General features: G+C 34.9%; 1 protein-coding gene across 2 annotated transcripts in view; it reads left to right on the top strand.

Annotated features, from left to right (window-relative positions):
• Window positions 1–18618, top strand: part of LOC139147294 (uncharacterized) — a 69824-nt gene that overhangs the window by 8984 nt on the left and 42222 nt on the right. The window contains exons 1-2 of one of the 2 annotated variants that reach the window (XM_070718326.1): window positions 2976–3111; window positions 8628–8816. The gene's annotated coding sequence lies outside the window, so the exon portion shown is untranslated. Of the gene's footprint in view, window positions 1–2975; window positions 3112–8627; window positions 8817–18618 lie in introns of those variants that run through there. The other variant, XM_070718325.1, reaches the window with a different exon arrangement.

The raw sequence follows: 18618 nt of genomic DNA, 5'->3' as shown, positions 1-18618 counted from the left end.
CCTAAACTTTTTCAAATTTTCTTAAAACCAGTTCTTCATAATATATCCTGGTTATCAACTACAGATCCATTGGATATGATGAGCCATAGTAAATAAAAGAAATATTGTATTATTCATTGCAGATTCACATTCCGACAGATGTAATCTTGTTCATATTATTCAGTGTAGGCTTTTCATGAATCTTGATATGAACAGGGCAAGGTACCGGCAAAATGAAAAGAAGTAATTTGCAGATCCTTTGAAGTCTAGACACATTTTTCAGATAAGAGGAAATACCAGTCCATGATAATCCTTACAGTAGTGAAATACCATAGAGTTCATGGTTGCATAACATGTATAAAGATTTAGTTCCCTGAATTTTTACTGCTCATAAAATTGATTTAATGTTCTACACATTGAAGTTCATAGTTTTATATTTTTTCAATTTTTTTCTATGGAACTATGGGGTAAATATCTCAAAAACTCACAGAAATTTAATAGTACATTTTTCAATAAAGTAATTGCATTTTATCAGAAAATAACAATAATACAAATGTATGACAAGTAATAACCATCTTCTACAAATTCAGATTAAAACCCATAGCAAGTACGCATACCAAATTATGAACTATAACTTTCACACGGAAATTCATTAAAATCTCAGCATTGCCAGAGTATTTTTTGTCAAATAGATTGTTGAAATTATCAAGAGCAATTACCCTTGATTTGGCAAACATATATTTTTACTCTGTGAAAAGTGCAAATGTGGAATCCTGGTTAATGTTTTTTTCATATGATTGCATTTTTGCTATTCGTGTCGTATCTGCAGACATCATGTCATTATGAAATATGGAATTAGATCAGAATACAGCTGCCAAAAGATATGTACTACTGATAGTATTTCGTTGTTGTGTGGATGAAAATTTAGTGATTTTGCCCAAAACACATACATCAGTGTAATATCACGATGCACATAATGGCAGCTATAGTGCGGCGTAAAGCGATCTCCAGTCTTTAATAACTTTGCAATTATCCTAGAATCCCAAGCGGCTTAGACGAGATCTACGGTAGAGTGATGCATACAGTGACATTTGGCATTTACCATGTTCCTATAGTTTCTATAGTTGTATCTGTTTGCCTGTGTTACCCTTCATGGGAATCTCAGAGCTAGCATGTTTATCATTCTCTGTTGTCTGATTGTCAGGGAATTTTCAAGTGCTCAGCTGCTTCTTCATTTTGCCAACTCTATCCAACTCCCCTGTCATCATCACACTTTGTGTAAGACCAAATCATATGTGTTTAAAAGGATGAAAATTGTTCATTATTAATCATATCAAAACCTTAAGAAAATAAACAAAACAAAAATCAATCAAAAAGATGTAAGGCCAAATGACTACTACTAGTTTACTTATAACAGTCGGTATTGTAACAATAACTGATATTTTTTTCCTTCTATGAAAAGTTTTGATTTAAAAAATCTAATTCATTTTTAAGCTATTGAGAACCAATTATGCATAAATACCAGTATTGGGTAAGCCAGTGTAATCATGCTTTGTTCGATACACTTGGCATTTGCATTTAGCAAAATTTATTTGTTTGTTTAGAATGTATTTAAAGTCATGGAACCTATAAAATTAAAACAGTTAGGGCCTATGTGTGGGTTCCCTGCTTTACTATTTATTTTGTGTTCCGCTGTTATTTTCATCCTGACCTTTGCCTCGTAAAAGGAAACAATGAAACTTACATGTAGGCCAAGAAAAATAAAAAGTTTGTTTCTCATCCTCACATGCGTTAATTCAGACCCTACGCGTCAACCTTTTTTCTGCTCATTATAGGAAATAAAATGAAAAAAAGGAAATAACGTAAAAAGACGCGACAACACAGTACATAACACAGTTCTGTATAAAACAGAACTATAAACAAAATCACTGACACTCCATTCAGAACTGTACACATAATATGTCACTGTTATACCTGTATTAAGTTGTCAAAACTGTGCATTGCTACACAAAAAGTCAAACTGCAGAACTTGCTATGCAAAAATACTAAAGCAACACTGCTGTGCATTTATCTCTGTGTGCATTCCTATGTTGTTTTTATGTTTTTTGTGTGTTCTTGTTGATTGTAGAATAAAAAAAAATTGAGAGAAAGAACCCCCCACGTCATCGCATCATTTTTGTAATGTCTTGGATGATAAACAAACTTTTTATTTCTCTTGGCCTTAGAGGAAACAGTTTCAGAAACAAACTTTTTATTTCTCTTGGCCTTAGAGGAAACAGTTTCAGCATGCTAACTGATGCAGGGATAGTTATCTGAAATATAATTTCCAGATTCATACTTGTTTACATGTACACATAATTAATGCACTATAATTTGGTCAATTTTAATTTTAATCATTCTCTACGATTTGTTGAGTAAAAATGTTATCGTACAAATATTTCCTCGTATAGGCCATATATTAAACTTCTGGTAGTCCTGGGGATGATACCTAGCAACTAATTGCTGTGCGACTTCTAGGGTATTCCCTTGAGTGCACATGTTAAAGGGTAAGGCAGCCGACTATAACTCCACTTAGAGATAAATTTCAACATGCAGCCACCCAAGGGATTTCCAGGAGCACTTGCAGGTCTTTGTCCCAAAGTGATGAATGCATTCTGATGAGCAAATGACAATTCCTACAAATTACTCTGTAGTTCTATCGCCCTCATAAACCAGCTCAACCTAAGATTTATCACCAGCAAACCATTGTACAAGCAGTCAAGTCAAGAGTTGCCCGTATAGACTAGTTTGCGCTTTCCACTCTTGTGTTTCCTCACAAGAAAAGCTTTTAAAGGCTCACAGGATTAGGGAGAAGGAAATTATATTGCCCCTTGATAAATGAAGTTGGCCCACTTGTCTGCCATGTTATTGCCTCTGTACTCAGAATGCATTGGTACTGTAAGGTCTTTCCCCACCCATGCCTTGTAATGGTTTAGTCCAGCCTCCAGTCACGTACTGTGCAGTGCAGAATCAATGCGGAATCACATTCATTCCACATTGACAGGGTTTCAGTCCAGGTGGATTGGTAATTTCCTGACAGCCAACAACTGATGTGTGTCTGCAGTTTCAGGAACAAACCTCTATTTGCAACCTGTAAGTTATTATGTATAATCAGCGATCATTATTAGTTTTATTTGCAAGGCAGTTCAGGTACAGCTCTGTGACAAACACGCATGGCGCTTACAACACATTCACTTTATATTGTAGTGTCCATTGTAATCACATTTACACTTCGATGTTTGAAGTGTAATCTATGAGGTATCATATGCATGAACATTTGCATATACCGATACTAGATAGAGAAATTATGATAGTTATATGTCCATGAATGAAATATGCCCCGTCTATGTAACCTGTCACTGTCATAAAATGTTGAGAGGAAATTTGCTCAGTAAAGATCAATGATGAAGTGATAAACTGTCACTTCTGTACCGGTACATATATATGTTTGAATCTTTAAAGAATGGAGAAGTTGTGAGATATAGTATCTTAGAAGATATACTGCAATGCAAGCTAAGCTGAAAAGCGAAATTAAAACTGGAATGACTATATCATGAGTGATATAATATGGAGAATAATAGAGGAAGCGTAGATCTTGTTTTCTATGTGGCATTTATATTTGTCCATAACAACATCTGTGCAACATTTATTTTCAGTGTTACACTTTTATTTTATTATATTTTATATTATTATTTTAGTCCTGCAACTAAGTAACCTGCACCTTCAATTTTTAGTCCCCACCGTCCGGGGGGACTTATAGGTTTGGTCATGTCCGTGCGTGCGTCCGTGCGTGCGTGCGTGCGTGCGTGTGTGCGTCCGTCCGTGCGTCCGTCCGTTCACGCAGATATCTCAGAGATGCAAGGAGCGATTTCATTCAAACTTGGTACAAGGATTACTTCATATGTCATACAGATGCACGTCGATTTGTTTTGTGATACGATCCAATATGGCCGCCAGGCGGCCATTTTATTACGATATTTTCATGTACAGAGCCATAACTCAGACATGTTTCAACTGATTTTATTCAAAGTTGGTACAAGGACATTGACCAGTGTCATAGATATGCATGTCGATTTGTTTTGTGATACGATCCAATATGGCCGCCAGGCGGCCATTTTATTACAATTTTTTCATGTACAGAGCCATAACTCAGACATGTTTCAACCAATTTTATTCAAAGTTGGTACAAGGACATTGACCAATGTCATAGATATGCAAGTTTATTTGTTTTGTGATCGGATCTAATATGGCCGCCTGGCGGCCATTTTATTACGATTTTTTCATGTACAGAGTCATAACTCAGACATGTTTCAACCGATTTTATTCAAAGTTGGTACAAGGACATTGACCAATGTCATAGATATGCATGTAAATTTGTTTTGTGATACGATCCAATATGGCCGCCAGGCGGCCATTTTATTACAATTTTTTCATGTACAGAGCCATAACTCAGACATGTTTCAACCAATTTTATTCAAAGTTGGTAAAAGGACATTGATCAATGTCATAGATATGCATGTCGATTTGTTTTGTGATACGATCCAATATGGCCGCCAGGCGGCCATTTTATTACAATTTTTTCATGTATAGAGCCAAAACTCAGGCATATCTCAACGGATTTTATTCCAAGTTGGTACAAGGACATTGACCTATGTCATACATATGTACCTCTATTTGTTTTGTGATACGATCCAATATGGCCGCTAGGCAGCCATTTTATTACGATGTTTTCATGTACAGAGCCATAATACTCAGACATGTATCAAGCGAATTTATTCAAAGTTGGTACAAGGAGATTGACTACTGTCATACATATGCATGTCAATTTGTTATGTGATACGATCCAATATGGCTGCTGTGCGGCCATTTTGTTACGATTTTTTCATGTACAGAGCCATAATACTCAGGCATATCTCAACCGATTTTATTCAAAGTTGGTACAAGGACATTAACCTATGTCATACATGTGTAGGTCTTTCTTGTATGTAGGTCATTCTTGGCCATTGAGCGCTATCTGTATCAAAGTATTTTTATCACAGACCTAATTAATGAAGAGGACTCTATCCTCTCTGAGGACATGTAATCAAAGTACCATTAACAAGTGGGGACTGTGTCATCAACGATGACTTGTTAACACTATTTCTGCACGATAAGAGATTGTGCCCTCCATTCATCACGTCATTCTGTCATATTGTCTTGTCCTATGTTACCTTGGTAAGCTAGTACGGTAGCTGTAACTTTTTATGATTTTTAGCTCACATTTGGTATATATACCAAAGAGAGCTTATATGGTCAGTTGGCAGCCTCTATGTATGCATGTCTTTCTTTGTGTACTGTGGGGTATGGATTTGTGTTCATCCGTCTGTCCATATACGTCAAAAACTTGAAAACTGTAGCATCTAAGCAAATTGATATACAGGTGTACACGAGGGTAGAGTTATGAATTGTTCAAATGAACATGTCAGTTTTGAAATATGCAAATGAGGAGGAAAAAGGTGAAAGCCAGCAAATTGGTGAAATTCTGTAACCACAGGCCAGATTTGGTTGAAATTTAGTAACTCGTACTGTATCACTGTAGGTAATGTGTCCTACCTGAGCACAGTACTGTATTTATCTCTCTACATACATGTACTGTACAAACTTTCACTGTAAGTTTCCTATTTAAACATTGTTTGCTTTGATAACAGTATTGTCCAGTGTGGTTTGGCTTATCAATACTAATTTAAGTGATTCTATGTTACCTGGGCTTCTGAAAGTAACACCCCTATTATGAAGCATAAAGTGGACCAGTCCTGAGTGCACGCCTGGTTATATATATAGAATGTTTTTAAAGTATTAAAAATAACTAATGTCTATTGTTAGGCATGTACTACCATTGTACAATACAATGGATCAGTTCTTGGTGCTGACTTGGTTTTTGGAGTTTTAAAAAGTATTAAAAGTATTACAAACTCCCATTGTAAAGCATTTGCTGCCATAGTCTACTGTAGAGTGGTTCAGTCCTGGGTACAGCCATAATAAAAGTAAGTTGTCACATGGTATACAATTAGTCACAGAATATATTGTATATAGAGTTTTCATAATTGTTGAATTTTACTGCACTTTAGTTTGGAAGATTTCACTGAAAAAAGTCCTTGGATATTTAGTGTACCGGTAGTTGATATGTACGGAATACAAAAGTTGTTTGTCATTGCAGTACCTTGATGACTGGAGACAAGACACTAGGGTATGGACAAGCATTCTCATAACACTTGGACAGTAGATTATGCTCAGTGCTACTTGCAACACAAAGGGTGACACTAGATGTAAGCTTGGCTTTAACTAACAACTCATAAGACTTTGTAATGCCTTTGTACTAATATGAACAGGTTATGTCAGATTTTCATTGGAAATGCTTGTAAATTGGGCAATTAAAGCTTGGTTGCCATTGCTGCCTTCACATGTGTATTGATAAAACTTTGCAGAAAGGGCATGTTACAAGCTCATTATTAATCCCAAGATGTAAGGAGATACGTGTACAAATACAATGTATCATGCATGCAAATACAACCAACCATCCAGACATGTTGAGTCAAATAGTCTGCTGAACTTGTTGCCTCTGGAGAATCTTCAATTAAGTGGTACATAAAAAGCTTCCCAATGCTTATAAACAAATGAGTGTGGGTAGCAGGTGTGTTTAGTTTTAGAATAAAAAAAATGTCAATAATGAATATTTTCTGTAAAAATTACCAAATACCGGTACATAGAACCCACTGTTGTTGTATTGTAACTTAATATTTATTAAACTTGAATGATCTTCATTTTTTAATGCTACATTTATACGCTGATAATCTTTTCCAATCCTGAATAAAGAATTTACTTTAATTTGCCAGTAACAAGTTATTGTGTTTATGTATGGTATTGAAATTTATGCTATTTTAAAAACACCAGGATAATAAAATACAGATTAGCCCAATTTCATGAATGATACATTTATTTGGATTGTAAATGACACTGAAAAGTTATCATCATGTATGGTGTGACATCAAATACTGAAGTAGAATTATGACTTAGTGTTACTCTCTGAACTGTTTTGCAGATACATGTAATAAAAATACTGTATATAAATATTATATATTATCTATGATTACAAATTAAAGAATTTTTTAATAATTCTAAATGGTAATTATCCTTTGAGACTTTAGACTTTAACTTTAATTATAGTTTTTTTTATTCAAAATAAACCATTATCATGATTTTTTTCTGCAAAACACGGCAGAATGATAAAGGTTTTATGGCATTGCGGACAGCATGAGGCATTTCTGTTTTTGAATTTCATGCATTTACTAAGTGCTCACTGCCTTGTAAAAGAAATTAAATTGCAGCCTTGCCAGAAAATTTAATTGGAAGCAATGAACTCTTTTTGTAGGTCACTGACTTTTTAAAGGCCCAGTAATTGTAGCCTTGCGTTGTTTTATCCAGAGTGCATAAAAACAAAACACAAGTTGAAATAAACATATGCGGGCCATGTCCCCTCTACAATGAGATCTCAAGATCTTGATATGCACAGAGTATTGGTTAGGTAGTGGCATTCTGCACCATGATTACTGTCTATGATGTTACAGCACATAGGTGATTGAACTCACTATCTGCCTTGACACAGTAAAGTGTCAAAAGTTAATTTCCTATAGGCAGAAAGATGTGCTGAAGTTGAAAGACTATCAACTAGAGTTTGCTTCCCGATTACAAAACTGGGTTGGAACTCATATAAATGAAGTGTGATATCTTAACCGTTTCCGATATCAAAGAGCAAGAAACAGGAGACTTTCTTTAATTTAAATATTTCATCCCCACTTGAACCACAATTTGCAGGTACCGGTACCTTGAAAATCTTGATTTGTATTGCCTAAATGTGCTCCAAGCTAAATACTGTGTATCTGAACATGATTTAGGGTATAGAACAAAACACTGTAGTTGACATTAAAAACAAAAGAAGCAAAAAATCATCAACAGTAACAGCTACAGGCTAACCAGTTGTCATACCCCTACAGCAAGGTTTGACTGATCCAAACAGGAAAAAAGTGGGGGTTAGGGCCGTGTACCGGAGTACCAATAAAACACTTGGATGTTCAGATTTGGTGTTCAAGACCATCACAGCCATAATTGGAATTTATTTTCATCCTCAACTGATTGGACACTGCTGACTGGTCAATGCTAATCAGATAGTGCATTGTCACATATACATGTATTATGTAGTTGTGTAGATTTTAACAAAATAATAGATTTTCAAAAGAAAAATCTAATGTGTTAGGTCAAGACCAAAACGTAACATGCAAATAGGAGGTTAAAATTTTTGAGTGTGGTAGATTCTGTCTTTACTGTTGATATTTTGTGTATGTTTAGTTGTGCATAGGGCTGCTATGGGGAAATGTTTAATTTGTTCCTCACAGCCTATGATCAGTACAATCCGAATGACATCATTAGCCAGTGTCTCTTCAATACAGCCACTATCAGGTGGAAATTAAAAGTGGTTAACCTATTGTGTGTAAGTTATGGTACGGTATTTCAAGTGGCTAACTTGTTGTCTAACCAATGTATCTCTCTGATTTATGTATTGATTGCTTCTACAGGGTGCATGTTAACATAAGCAGTGGAATAACGACAAAGATGACGAAGCCGTAAGATTGTAGCCTGTCAACCAACCACTAGCTGAAATTCAAGATTTCTGATTGCTTTCATGTAATCTTTACTAGCATGACGATCTGCGTCTCATCATCTGGATTGAAAACAATTCTGTAAAGCAATTAGTGGATAAAACGGTAAGTGTAACTGTACTCTTCAACTATTTGTACACCAGTTTAAAGCAATCAGCATGTTCTTATATACACATTACCATAATTTTTCTATAAATATAGTTTATGTTTTATTTACCAGTCGTGCTGTTATTGTAATCGTCCTAATTTCAGCACAAACCTGGAACCACTTTAGCTGTCTACATTCCACAGTATCTCTCTCATTATCATACAAATGTTAACTGATAAAGAGCTGCATTTGCAGAGTATTCTCATCCATACTGTTATAGAAAGCATTGAAATCCCTCTAACAGTGGAATTATCTGCAGAAGTAATATATCACTTGGATAATTCTTTCAATTATTTGTCAACCAAAGTGTCCTTGGAAGGAGCCAGTCTGTACATGCTGATATCTACAGTCCTGTCTCATTATTTCCTGCAAATTCTTGATTTGATGAATAGTGCAGACGTCAGCGGATAGTTACTGTACTGATGTTGCCCTATTAAAATCACATAAACGGATATGCCAATGCGAAGTGACATCTTATCTGGGTAATATACTTTCACCTTTGCCTTCTTTTGCATAATTTTTCCATAGAAGTGAGTGCATTTGATGGATAGCAATGGAACATTGAGTTCATTTTGTATTCTCTGCACATAATCATGATGACTTGGTGATGGATAGCAATGGAACATTGAGTTCATTTTGTATTCTCTGCACATAATCATGATGACTTGGTGATTCGCATCAGTCATTTTAAATTTTATAGCATTTTAGTGAAAGTTTATATCAAAATGTAGACAAGTTTGTGTCATTATTCATGATTATAGGGAATTGTGAATACATGAAACTTTGAAAAGTCAATGTAAATCCTCCATTACATTGATGGAGTACAATATAACGGTAATTTTCTTTTTATTCATTCAGTATGGTACCGATACATTCTTCATCTTACACATTGGTTAGTTTACCTTCTAATTTCGAAGTCTTTATTTTGATCCTGTCAACAAATGCTCACTTAATTAACTGACCAATTGATATACTTTATGTCCCTGAGTTTGTCATTAACGACACAAAAAGGCCTCCTACTGGGCAATTATTTTACAATATTGGTCAACGGGCATACCGTATTCCTGTCAAATGATTGCACAAACCATAGACTGTAGAAACGAGGTACTATTTATCCACAAACAAGTCAATTTATGATCACGTTGTATATCCTACAAACTTGATGCTGATGTACCGGTAGAAATATAGGGGAAATTGACAAAGACCAATATTGAATTCCGGTAAAATTTACCTTACTTCAACCCAGGAGTCAGGAGAGTAGAAAGTAAAGAAAAACACCATGATGCTCATAAGCAAAACAAAGACAAGAAGGAGAAACCTAGTTACTAGACAGAGGCAAAAATTGACAACTGAAAAATTTAATGCATTATATATTACAAAATGAAATCAATTACACACTCCTCCATTTGCGGTAAACTTGTTCCCTATATGTGTTTTGATGGATGACAAGTAGGCATGTGAAAGATTTACAACTGAAAATGGATTATACCGGTACATTACAAAATGAAATCAACTATACACTATTATACTATCATATTTACTGTAAGATTGTGCTGGATGTATGTTCTCTGTGGATGGCAACAAGACATTTGATGTCTCTCAATGTGCAGAGGGGTTTCACATACAAGCACCATACGCTATTACCCTATCACAGGAAAGCAGTTTTCCAGCCAATCAAACCGTTGCTTTACACATGACGTTGAAATGTTAGGCCTTCAAGGTTCTCTGCAGAGGTATCACTAGTGTCTGTGATTGGGCCATTCCTTCACAATTCATTATTAGACCAGTCTGTGACCTTGCTGACAGGTGTGTACCGTAAATCTGACAACCAATGATTTGTGTGCGTCAAATGATAGAGATAAGAATTCAACGATTCTGTTCATTACCACTTCTGTCGCCAATATTGTGTTTTACATCCATCCATCAGTGTGTAATGAGAAACAATAAGACGTTAATGATGATCCATTCCAATGATTGGTGAGTTAAAACTGAAATTGGGGCTAGCGTTTCATATAAAAGTACCTTCAGCATCCTGAAAAGACAAAATTAGATTTTAAATTAGTGTCCCTCAGCCAGTATCCAAGTATCAAAGAATATTCTTCTCGCAGACAGATTAACATGTATCTAATGTTTAGCTAATATAGACTGAAATCTGCAATTTTGTATTTTTGGTGCAATTTTTGCCATTTTTAGTCAAAAAATGTGTTTCTCAAAAACTACTTGTCTGATGCCTTTGATATTAGGTATATAGGTTGCTAGGGGTTGTCTTAGTGTGACATACCGGTATTGAAATTTGATGAAATCTTCAATTTTTGTATTGTGGGTCAATTTTTGCCATTTTTGGTCAAAATATTTGTTTCTCAAAAGCTACTCATCTGATAGCTTTAATATTTGGTATACAGGTTCCTAGGCTTTATCTTACTGTAATATATTGAAATTATGATGAAATCTTCAATTTTGTATTTTGCAGCTAATTTTGCCATTTTTGGTCAGGCCATCCTGAAATGAGCTATCAAAGATATCCACCTTCTTCATCAATACATATGTCACAAAAAGTTATTGTCTACATAACACAGCAGAGCTCTGTTGACTGTTGGGTCGCTTGTTTTTTCAAAACCTCTGGTCAGACAGCTTTCATATTTGGTTTACAGGTCCCTAGGATGACCTTAGTGAGATAATTTCATACAGTCAGGAAATACTTAATTTTGTATCCATGTCTACCGGCATAGTAGCTTCAGGGTTTTGGCCCTATGTTTATTCATGCTGGCATGGTGCCAGTTTCTCTTGTTCTTTTTCAAGGTAAAAAAGTGAACAAGTAAATGTATTCTTGAAGATAAACCAATACATGATTGGAGTATCTATCGAATCAAACAATGATTTCAAGCTCTTCCAATTCAACATGCAGTTTTCTACAAGTGAATTTTTGTAATTCTTTTCAAAAGACATTGATTCCATAGTTTGGCATTTATAAAGACATCACAGAGTGGCAAACTGGTAACAGTTTTCCCATCAAAGCAGGGCAATTTGAATATACCGGTAGTATCTGAAAAATCAGTGTAGAAAATGTTGTCATTGTTTGAGTAATGCTGTGTTTTTTGTTGAAAGTAAATCTAGTGGACATAAATCTGTGTCTTAACAAGGCGTTTTATTGAAATTGTCTAATTTCTTCTTTTATTATTTGAAAATTTCTGACTATTGATCAAAAATTTAGATTTAGAAAGGGAAAGGGAAATTAATGGGACATTTCTTATTTTGCTTGCAAATAATTGTTTGATCAAGAATTGTGTGTTTTTAATTCAACTTATGACAATGGGTATCATCTTACCCAATCACCATCTTGTTTGTGTCATGTATCCTGTATGCTGTCAATCACTGGTTACATGGCAATGGCTAAATTGAAGAAAAATTTACATTTGTATGCAAATATCAAGCTGAAGTTTCCTGTTCTCATGAGGCTGTATGCTAATACCATCCTTGAATTTACCATCCATTGTGGTGTCAATGTCAGTTGGTATTCTGCACATTAAAAAAAGACACAAAATCTGCATATTTCTTCTCACTGATCCTGGCCATATTCAGATTGAGAGCCATGGACATTCAGCTTTTCCTGTTGCTCTCGTGAAAGGGATAATATTTTCATGATTTTTGTTCGAAAAAACAAACTTTTTGTACATTTTCATATTTTTCTCATGGGGTATGCTGAAATGCAAAGTAATAACCATGCCAACATACATGTCCATCGCGGTAGTACATAGTGTACAGAATACCATCATGATGGTATTTTTGACAAATGAATTCTATCTGCTGTAAATAATAACACAGAATATGATACTAGACATACCGGTGCAGGTCATAGTGACAATTTGGACACCAAGCATTATAGCATTATATTTAGAGTTACTAAAAACATACATGATTATACCACGAATTGCAGCCAAAGAAGCTCCAATCAGCAATGGAGAGACATATGATTAACTTCCTGGCGGATAATGTCATGAGAAAATCAAAAAAGTGACAAGGCCAGAGATGAAGGAAGGATTCTAATGTTGAGCTGTGATATCAATTGAAGTCTGTCTGTCGCATGCACACTGTTCCACACAGAATGTAGATCATTAAGTCATGTGATAGAGCATGCATATAGAATTTCAAATGATCACTCAATTGTTCATCTGTGCAAACCCCTGTACTACAAAACTGGTATGATTGTACATGCAGCCAATGCATCTTGGGTTTCCAATTTCTATGTTCGGTATGACTACTGAGACACACAAAGACTTTGGCCTAATGAATCCGCTATTGTCCATCTGCCTGGATATGTGACTGTTATTGATACACCCGTGGCCACTTTAGTGTTGATCAAGCCCACTTGATACAGACAGAAATTCTGCTTGTATAAAGGCAAAACTAGCTCTGTCTGAGGTTTCAACTCAGTTTACAATTGGCGCTCTGTATTCAAGATTAAGATACAATGTAACATTACCATGCACTAGTCCATGTACAAGTCTAGACTTGTTTATTTCAGTTTCCAACACACAATGTCTGCATGGGACATACATTTTTACTTGATGCTATACCAGTGAGTGTGTTGCTTCAATAAACTAATTATCGAGTAGCGGCTTTCATGAATGGAAGTGGTATCTTGTGTCTCAATTTTTAACACAGGGTGCCAATCATGATCTCTCATTTACAATCCGTGGCAGGGTCTATTTTGTCTGTATACAAGCAGAATTCGAGTGACTGCATCAAGCAGGCTTAATCAACACTAAAGTGGCCACAGGTGTAACAAGTGCTGGCTATATATAAATGCGTCATGCATTCAAGAGACTCAGCATGCTAGTAATTCTCAACCCAGGTTTCAGCATTATCATAAAATTTATGATCTTAGAGAAATGGATCGATGTGTCTGTTTGTCCTATTCCTTCGTTCAATAGATGAATTTTAAACTACATATCATGATATACAGTTTCTGAGATTTTGAGATAATCTTGAAACGTGAGCCTCTTTGATAATAAGGCTAATGTACTATTGTTTATCAAAGGAAGTGTTCAGGATGAATAAAATACATAATGAATTGCACCAGATACTAACGATAATCTCTGGTGGTTGATAAAAACACCTGCTTAGTTTTCTTTTTATATGCCACAAGACCTGCATGTGATACCTTTGTCAGTACCTCATACATATTATAATCTTGAATAGCATTCCTACCCTCTGTTGTGTATCCTACATATTGTCACAGTGATGCTGAGCAAGTCTTAGACTTGAAGTTATCTATCACAAGCTTGACTGGTTTGAAAATGTTTGTTCCAGTCTGCTGACAACTGTTCATAGCTGTTAAAGCTGTGATGTTTATAGAGCAGTAAGTGCTAACCACTGGTAGGTACTGTTGGTTCAGAAGTTTTCCCAATATCTGGATCAATTCTCCTAGCAAACTTGCTAAAAACTGCATTTTGTCCTACATCTTCTGCCTTGACAAAAATGTGAGTCATGCGCAATTGTAGGAATTCGGTTGGGTAGCATATGAAGCTCCTCTGGTTCTGTTTATGCCCCAGGGGGACATAGGGGACTCAAAATGAGCCAAACATCCTATTTTTGATTTGGCCCTTAAAAGTTTCCTCTTTTTTATATCACTAACTCCCCAGGACAGTTGTGATGATTTCTGTCAATTAAATCAACAATATTGGTGATTATACTGACATAGAATTTCCTTTCCAGAATACTGAGGATCCTGTATTCATAAATTTTCAGACATGTTCACGATACGATGTGCATGTTGTGACTTAATTTTTAGAATACTGGTACTGCACGATTCACCAGTCTTCACGTTTGCCTTACGCATAATCCAAACCATAAGTAACCCTCAGTTCATAAAGATAGAGCCTCAATTGAAACTATCAGATATAACACTAATGCACTTGGGAGATGGTTAATGAATATAGTTTGTTTTGTCTTTCACGATATAAACAACTCAGCTCCCAAGTGGATCTATAATTAATTGTCACAGTTACGTGAGAGCATTGGGACAAGGTTTAAAAGACATTTTGTCTTATCTGTGCCACAGCGCATGACACATCATTTGGTCTAATGAGGAGAATGGTAAAATGCTCGCCATGTCATGACAAACAGTTTATTCCATCACTGTTGACTTACCAGGGAGAATTTGAAATTCAAATTACATTCAATTTATTTAATTTTTGGTAAATGATTGGCATTTTTAATTTGTTAATATCTGCAAATTTACCCGGAGACTAGCGTATTTGATTTACACTTTCATACACAAATTTACAAATTTTCTTAGAGGAAATATTTTGGAAATCTTTCATTTTCATCGTGCCTCAAGATCTCAAAATGCCTAAAAAGTTTTGTAATTGCCACCATCAAGTAGTTTATCAGGGGAGAATAAGCAATATACTTGGGAGCTGGTACCACACATGTGAAGTTATCTGAAATTCAATGTGTCATTGACATGTACAGTTATTCAGTCATCCTTGTTGTGCAAAACTGTTTGGGAAACACGTTTCAATCAATTTTATGCAGAAATTTGCAGCATCACATGGCTGTGCAAATAGTGTAAGCAGTAGAAAATGAACCTCTTTCTCTCCAGTTTCTGTACATATTCTAAATGTGCGCCTTTCTTGTTCATAAAAAAGTATTGTAGGTATATGAAAGTTGTATATTGTATACCAATAGTCCTCTACTCATGGTAACAGGGTCATGGCTATACAGAATTGTTGAACTGAATTGCTGTAGGATTTCTACCAGCCCCATTCAACAGGTTTCCAGAAATGCATAATCCATATTTATTTTGAGGCATATTGTACCATGAATAAAGGGTGCTGGGATACATGATAAAACTTTTTAAACTGCCAAGCTGCTACCGGGTACAGCTCGTGTAGACTTCAGTTGTATAGTATGGCACATAACTTTCCGAAATTTTGATCTTTGAATTTATATGACCTTAATTCACAAAAGCTTTAGCTGAAAAAGTGAAAATGTGATGTTTAATCCTGGAAGTCTGTAAGTTACTGAATTGTCTGGCATTGTTCCGTGAATATGGATAACCCTGATACTACAACTGTACACCAATATGAAGTGTGATGACGCACACCAACCATATGCTACCACTATGAGCACATGTATTGAACACTTCAGATATTGATTTTTGCTGTCACATGTAAGCCAACCCTCTTGACATGCAATTGTTGACCTATAGCTCCAAATTCCTGTGTGTGGCTGAAATTCCTGCTTTTCATCCATTTTATAAAACAATTCCATCTAATTTCATAATAATACATTGGCGATAAATCTCGTGAAATTATAGAGTGATGTACTCCAGTCAAAGCTGTGCCCAGGTTCATTTCACCATACCATATCTAGGTTCAAATTTTATTTGGTCAAATCACAAATTCATCAGATTTATTCCACCTTAATGTACATTACCTCATCATTTTTGTTGTTATGGTAGTCACATGCTGTCAGTAGTCCCATGGTGTGCTAAAGTTTACTTCTCCTTGCCGATAAAATTTCAGTTCAGGAAAGATTTATAATAAATGAATTATACCTTTGTGCAAAATAGGATGTACTCCGGTACTATTTGGAAAACTGCAAAATGTGTTTTTGCGGCAAGAGATACCGTATAGTATAGGACGTGTAAGGTCAAATGAAAACATTCCATTTTGTACTAGGAGTATAATAGAAAGATGTCATAAGCTGTACAATGTGCTACAGATGGCAGTTATTTACTGAAATCCATAAGGCATTTTAAAAATGGAATCAGATTAGGATGGTTGTCAGTTTAGACCAATCAGCAGCATGACAGATGTAGCTGCAGCAGTGAGAAATAAGATTTCAGATAATAAATCTTCAGAGTGTAGTAACCAAATCATTGATCTTTGCATGAACAAAATTGTATCTTTTGAGTAGAAAGTGAGACTCCATTTAAAGCACTAAAGGAAAGTGCAAGTTGACTTTCGATCTTTCCAGTGTATGGTGAGGCTGAAAGTCATGATAGTGATAGTCCTAGGGTAGCTTATTATGAGCATCGTCTCATTTTTGCTCACGTGTTGACACACGTGAGCATATGTCGCAGCGATGTCTGTCTGTCTGTCTGTCTGTCCGTCTGTCTGTCTGTCTGTCTGTGTGTCTGTCTGTCTGTGGGCTCAATATCTCAAAAACGGCTCATCAGATCAGAATCAAATCTGGTACATAGATTCAGTTTGCAAATGGCAAGAACTGATTAGTTTTTGGTAGGTGTGGCTTGCTTACTTTTTGCTCATTTGCATAATTAATGATTTTAGAAAAAACGGATATATATTGACAACGACTGCACACAATTTGATGAGATATGCTACAAATGTTGATCTTACCAAGATATATCAGCTGTGAAAGATATTAAGGGGTGACATAAAAGATAATGGATAATTTGCATATTTAATGAACTTTCCTAATTAGGGGGATATATCTGATTTGGCTAGATCAAAATTGACAAAACTTGGTATGTATATTGAAGATACTATGATTTAACATTATTGAAAGTCATTAAGCATTTTTACTTCATCAAACTCTTAATTTGCATATTTAATGAACTTTTGAAATTAGGGATATTTATTTGAATTGACTTGACCAAAATTGATGAAACTTGCTATGTACATTGAAGATACTATGATATAACATTGTTGAAAGTCATTAAGCATTTTCACTTCAGCCAAATACTTATTTGCATATTTAATAAACTTTCCTAATTAGATATATAAATCTGAATGGACTTGACCAAAATTGATGAAACTTGCTATGTACCGTACATTGAAGACACTATGATATAACATTGTTGAAAGTCATTAAGCAGTTTTACTCCAGCCAAATACTTATTTGCATATTTAATAACTTTCCTAATTAGATATATAAATCTGAATGGACTTGACCAAAATTGATGAAACTTGCTATGTACATTGAAGATACTATGATATAACATTGTTGAAAGTCATTAAGCAGTTTTACTTCAGCCAAATACTTATTTGCATATTTAATAAACTTTCCTAATTAGATATATAAATCTGAATGGACTTAACAAAATTGATGAAACTTGCTATGTACATTGAAGATACTGTGATATAAGATTGTTGAAAGTCATTAAGCAGTTTTACTTCAGCCAATTCCTTATTTCCATATTTAATGAACTTCACTAATTAGGGATATATATCTGAATTGATTTGACTGAAGTTGATGAATCTTGCAACATATATTGAAGATACTATAAAACAACATTATTAAAAGTCATGAAACTTTGTTACTTCAGCCAATTCCTAATTTGCATATATAATGAACTTTCCTAATTAGGGATATTTATCTGTATTGACTAGACCAAATTTGACAAAACTTGCTATGTACATTAAAGATACTATGATACAGCATTTTACTTTAGCCGATTCCGTATTTGCAAATTTAATGATTTTTCCTAATTAAGGATATTTATCTGTCTTGACTAGACCCAAGTTGACGAACTGCTTTGTACATTAAAGATACTATGATACGACATTATTGAAAGTCATTTAACATTTTTACTTCAGCCTATTCATAATTTGCATATTTAATGAGAACATTTCAGTCAATTCCTAATTTGCATATTTTAATGAACTTTCCTGATTGGGGATATATACTTGGATTTAAAATTAATCTGTGGTGAATATTATTCATTATGTTGATCATAACACTTTAAATGAAGTTGCAAACATGTGGCAAAGGTTCAAATTTACACATAAC

This window comes from Ptychodera flava, chromosome 13 (assembly GCF_041260155.1).
Source record: "Ptychodera flava strain L36383 chromosome 13, AS_Pfla_20210202, whole genome shotgun sequence".
Taxonomy (NCBI): domain Eukaryota; kingdom Metazoa; phylum Hemichordata; class Enteropneusta; family Ptychoderidae; genus Ptychodera; species Ptychodera flava.
Note: the sequence above shows the minus strand (reverse complement) of the source record. Positions and strands in the feature narration are given on the sequence as shown.